Below are 6327 nucleotides of genomic sequence, written 5' to 3'. Positions count from 1 at the left end.
GCATATATTTTTCATCCACCAAATAAGCTCTAAAGTAAAAATCGTTGCACGTTTTTAAATAAAAAAAATGTTTTATGCACGCACCCAAAAAAAAAAAAACTATTTCCATAGACGATATTGTAAAGGATACCAGTTGCCGGCCCTGTGTGAAGTACAAATTGAGCCTTCTATTTCTCAATTGCCACGTTAGCTGCATAAAAAATATAAGTTAATTTTTTAAATCGTTTTTATGAAAAAAATTTAAATTAAAAAACTTTTTTTATTTAGGAAACTGTTTTATTAAACAATAAAAAAATTATTCCAAATAAATTGGAAAAATATCATCTCAATTACGAGTTTAAATTTACTAAATTTTTTTTATATTTAAGAAGATATATCTTTTATAATTTTTTAATGAGAGTCTTCCAATAGTTTTTACCAAAACATTTAGCTCACTACAAATTAATTAATTAGTTTAAGGGTAATTAAAGACCATTAGGATAGCTATCAACTGTCTGTAAAGGATAAGGTAAGAACTCTTTTATAAAAATACTTTTTTTTAAATTAATGTTGGTATTCATAGAATTTCACTTCCAAAAAATAATAGCATCAATTTTATTATAAAAATTACTCTATCACTATAAAAAATAAATAATAAAATATAACCATAATATTTTTGCTAATTTATTAAAAATCAAACTAGAAGTCATATGATTTACTTCACGGCTTATATAGGCTTCCGTTTGGTTTGATTGAATTTGGGATGAGAAAATTAAGAATTGAATTTGTTGTTCACTCACATGCTTTGGTTGATTAGACATCTAATGGCATTTCTAACTTTTTTTTTATTTAATTCGATGAAAATTAAATTTCTATTTTTTTTGAAAATAAATGGTTAGTCCATAAGTAATCATCTTCCTAATTATATTCCTTTTTCATAAAGATATTGAAATAAAGTTTATGAGAAATAAAAATGTATTATTCATATTTATTATAAATTTAACCAACGACCCTCTTTGTTACATCAAATGCTAAGCACCAAATGAGAAATAATATAAGATTTTCATTACCTCCAATCGCTCAACCAAATATAAAAATGGCGATGTTATGATTTCAATATCAATAAACGGGTAATTGTAATTCAGATACCAAATATAATAAATAAATTAATAAAACAGAAAAATATTATTTAAGTATAATTCCATTTTTGATCTATTGTCACCACTTTCTCATTATTTTATTTTTCAATCACAAAATATAATTTTTTTAGTACTATATTTATGTATCTATTAGCAATATTATCATTACGATTCTGTGTATTTACGGTTTTACATTCCTGTACTACTATATACTCATACGTGTATCAATTACAAATCATTCTACTCAATAAAATACTTTTTCATCTTGCCCTGTCTCTTGGCTGTGTCAGCGCTCTATTCAAAAGCCATTCGTTCTCATGGATCAGCAGCATGGAACTGGGGGAATCAAGCCTCAGCCAACTCAACTCCCCTCCTCCTCTTACGATCAAGCGGACACCTCCCCGATTCTCTCCCGATCTCAGACCGCTTAAGTATTCTTGTCATTCCAACATCAAGAAGCTTAGGGCCCCTCACCTCATCTCACGTAGAAAACTTAACCCAATTGGCCCCCAAATCCATCAACAATATCGCGGCAAATGGGTATTCCGGTCATCTAACAGGCGCCTCCAGCAGCCGATCATCCACCGTCCGCATATTCCAGAGGCAAACATCGACAGCAACCTCCTTGCGGCTCTTTTCTCCACTATCTTGCCAAGGAAAGTTCTTCCTACATCATCACCTCTACTTACACGCAGGGCCTGGGCAATATCTTGAACGACGCCTCCAACCATTCCAGTGTCACGAGTTATGCCCAACTCAAGAACAACTTTTACCGGATTAACCTTGAAAGATCTGACGCTTCGAGCAATATCTAAGCGCGAATCAAATGCGATCGTCGACAACATCTCGCATGCCGGCTCAGCAAAATCGAGACCGGAAGACATCATGCTGCACATTTTGAATGGCACGGCCGCCTACCTTTCAACTCGTTCTAAATCCGCGATAAGAAATTTCTCTCGCTTCCTATATGAATTGGATACTTTTTAACTCGATGCTTGGCAATGAAGAAAATTCACTTCAGCAATGAACAGCGCTCGAAGTGCAACAAACCTCTCTCCGTCCGCCCTTATGACGCGCCAACGAACAATCAAGTCGCGGGAAGCCATCTCGTTGCTTTCTTCAAGACAAGATCCGATCGTTCTTGCCTCTCCCGTGGCATCTGCTCATAATGCTACACCTCTACCCGGCCTGACCTGTCAAATGATGCGGCAAACTCGGTACTCAATTGTTGGCATCGTCAAAATTACAAATAACGTCCCACAGCAGCCCGTCAAACCCGTGCCTTTTCTGCAATCCACCATCTGCATCACTCAAGAACTGGGTCTTAGATTCAATGCCTCCACGACTCAGCACCGGACGCGCATAATCTTTTCATCCCACGGCCTTACTCCGGCTCGGAAACCTCGGTCTCCGCTGCAAACGGTTCCACCATGCCAGCATACCATAACTAAGGGCAGGGCCTCCTACCGCTCCTGACCACTTCTCGTACTCTTCCTACGAATTTTTCATGTCCCGGCTTAACGCCAACTCCTCTTTCGGATATCCAAACTAACTAACAGAAATCTCCATTTCGATTTCTTTTGATGCTATGGATTTGTTATTAATAGGATCCAGGACAACGTCCGCTTCTTCAGGTCGTCTGCTTACGGTCTTTAATCAACTCACCCCCACCGGCTACTCAACATTCTGCCCTCACAGCATCCACACCGACAGCTCGCCCTGTGCACTTGGGCACAGCTCTCAAAGTGATTACAACCTTAGCTAAACAGTTTTCTGAAATTCCTATATAACCCTCAATCTTTTCTTGGCGTTTCATGTAACCTGGCTATAAAGCCATAAACTGTCTTTAATAAAAATTGAGCCAATGACCCTCTAATCCTTTTGAGTTGATTCATACTGATGTTGGGGTCCTGCTCCCAGCCCTCGGTTTGAAGTTACCGTTACTATATCATATTCATTGACGATCAACAAGATCACTCTTGGCTCTATTTCATGCATTCCAAGCAATGAAGCACTACTAAATCTTTAAATCTTTTTGTGCTTATCTCAAAAATACATTTTCCAAAATAAGACACCAAAGTTTCGCTCGACGGAGGGTGTAATATCCAAAAAATACTGCTCCGGATCGTCAAAGGACGATTGATCGTCTGGGACGGACATCAGTGGAAAGTTTGCCTTTCAGTTCCGTCGAGTTTGGCGATTATTCTGTCCGGATTTTGTTTCCGTTACGTTATTCGTCCGTGTGATCTTTTGATTGTTCAGTTTTACCGCGTAATTTCTGTTATTGTGACAGTGCGAGTGTGCACATTTTGAAGATTTTTGTCCGGGTATTTTTGAAATTCGGCGGTGTTTTCCGTACTCAATTTCTGTGAAATGGAAATTCTCTGTGCAGTAGAATAAGTGTTCTGGAATGTGATTATCTATATTCTGTGCGAATTTGGTTAAATTTTCTTGCAGGAAATATTGTGTAAATTCTGTCTACTGCCGTTGCAAGTAAAAAAAAACCAGAAGAAAAGCCATGACCGTACAATCAAAAAGAAAAAACATCCTATATGATCGGTACTCTGAACTTAGTCCGGACTTCTTCCCTTTCCCAGAACCTAAAACGCACAGAAAACAAGGGTGGCTCACAGCTCAGCAAAGCACAACACCCAATCTAAACTGCTCAGAATACCAAAACACACTGCATAGACAGAAATCAAGAATCGGAAAATCGGATACTAAGAATCGAATCACGAATCGAACAGAATGAAAAATCAGAACTTATACGGAACAAATATCAATCAGAATCAGAGTCGTACAGATCAGATCACGAACAGAATAAATCAACAGAGTTCAGAGTCATCAGAAATCAGAAATCACGGAAATTTCAGATCATATCAGAACGGAATGGTCGCGAAACTAGAAATCAGAAATCAGAAACAGAAAGATTAGAAATGCACAATTGCTTACAGACCAGATAACAGAAATCAGAAATCAGATCAAAATCAGATATCAGATATCAAAATATTTAATTCTAGCTAAATGCCCTGACACGAGATTCTTACGGATTCCGGCCCCCTTTGCCTCCCTTTCCCAGATCACATGACTGAATGGGCGCATAGGATCCTGCCCTTAAGCTGCCCTATGGTGGCTCCACGGCACATGAACAAATGTGCTAATAGCACAAGAACAGAATTCAGTCGGATCCGGAACAGAACGATTAGCGATTTCAGCATTTCGAGCTCATTTCAGATTTTTCTTAGACAAACTAACTGAATCTCATGCGGATCAGGCCCCTTATAACCCCTTTTAATATGCTTATACAACATAGCAATTATCATTCAGAAGAAATCTCGGACCAAATCATAGAAATCAGATAGAAATCGGGCAGCACAACGGCAGTAGACGAATTGTACCACAATATTTCCTGCAAGAAAATTTTACCAAATTCGCACAGAATATAGATAATCAAACATTCAGAACACTATTCTACTGCACAGAGAATTTACCATTCACAGAAAATTGTTAGTCTACGAAATAACAACCGCCATGAATCAAAATACCGGACAAAAATCTTTCGAAATGTGCACACTCGCAGGATTTGTTATAATAAGTTTAATGGATAAGTTCCAAAAATATACAGAGTTTACGCGGTAAAGAACTGAACCCAGATCAAAAGATCGGCAACGAAAACCGTAACGGAAACAAAATCCGGACAAGAATATATCGCAAACTCGACGGAAACTGAAAATTGTAGAAACAGGCGGAATTGTGCCTACCCTTCGCGTACAGCATATTCTGAAACAGTCACTTCGGACGAAAACGGCTCCGCGTCGTCCGAGCTCAAATCAACTTTTTCTCCAAACAACAATCCTCGAGTTTCCCTCTCAGCAAAATCAAGATTATTTAATTTATTTTCTCTCTCGTCTTCAAAACAGACTGACTTTCAGCTTTATAACCTCAATTCGGCCGGCCGATTGCCTTGTTGCTTGATGAGCTGTTGAGCTCACCATTGTTTCTGGTGGTTTTCAGGTTCTGGGAAAGGAAGGAAGTCCAAGACCTATGAGTTCAGAGTCCGATCAGGTATCGGTAATAGTTTTACTTTTGATTTTTTTCTTGGTACGGTCATGGCTTTTCTTCTGTGTTTTTTATTTTTTTTTCTTTTCTGCTCGACTAGCGCATAGTCGACGTCCGTCCGAGAGCAGAGAGCTGAAGTGACAGAGAAGTGAAAATTATCGAGTGAAATGTAAATAAAGCTTTGTTTCCGATTCTTGTACGTCCTGAATTTAAAATGATAATTTTTCAAGTTTTTGGGTCGAGTTCGTGATTAGGCGCTTGACAAGACATAAAGCAAAAGATTAAATTGAAAAAAATTTCGGCACTTGTATCACAGAAAGCTACGGGATCTGTCCGCTTTTTCTATTGGCATCCAAAACGCAGAGATAGTCTAAGGTGCTAGAAACGGCTAATAATTTGCTTCAAGTTTTAGATTTATCATCAACTAGTTTTTTTCTTTTGAAGAAATATTATTTTTTATTAAATCTAGCCTTATCTCTACCATAATCCAGCCAGTATATGTTAAACTATTCAATTTCTTGATAGTTGATTGGAAAATTCTGTTTGCATCTCTGTTCTCTTCTTCTTAAAATATATCAACTACAATCTAACCTTTTTTTTTTTCGCTTTATTGGCTAGAAAAATAGAGGTAGCTGGACATATGTTTTCATGAACCAAGAAGGTGTTAAAAATGTAATTAATCTCAGCTAGCCCGCTTATGACATGTTGTTTGACATTCAAAGTTTGTAATATATTATATAAGTAATATATATATATATCCATATATCGTAGTGCTTGTTGTTATTATATATGTATCGAAGTGCTTAATTTGCATAGAAAATGATTTCGCTACTAGAGGATGTAAGTGAGACTATGATTTTTATAGCAACTGTTTGGTCTTTATTAAGAACTGAAATACATATCTCGTAACATATAATGTATATAATAAACACCCAATAGTATATGATTCGTACATAAGAGAAAAGATTCAGATAGTTCACAGGATCTAGTTAAAGAGATGGCTAATGGACTTGGGCAAGACTATTATTACTGGTCCATCCTTCCTAGGTTTTATAATATGTTTTGTAAATGCTCTTGTTTAATTTTTTTGACTTCTAGATGACTTAGAAACTACTCATTGGCTTGCAGTTGTTGTTAAGGACTCAGGGAA

The sequence above is a fragment of the Dendrobium catenatum genome, unplaced genomic scaffold (genome assembly GCF_001605985.2).
Source record: "Dendrobium catenatum unplaced genomic scaffold, ASM160598v2 fragScaff_scaffold_1122, whole genome shotgun sequence".
Classification (NCBI taxonomy): domain Eukaryota; kingdom Viridiplantae; phylum Streptophyta; class Magnoliopsida; order Asparagales; family Orchidaceae; genus Dendrobium; species Dendrobium catenatum.
The sequence above is the reverse complement of the archived record's forward strand: the minus strand, read 5'-3'. Positions refer to the sequence as shown.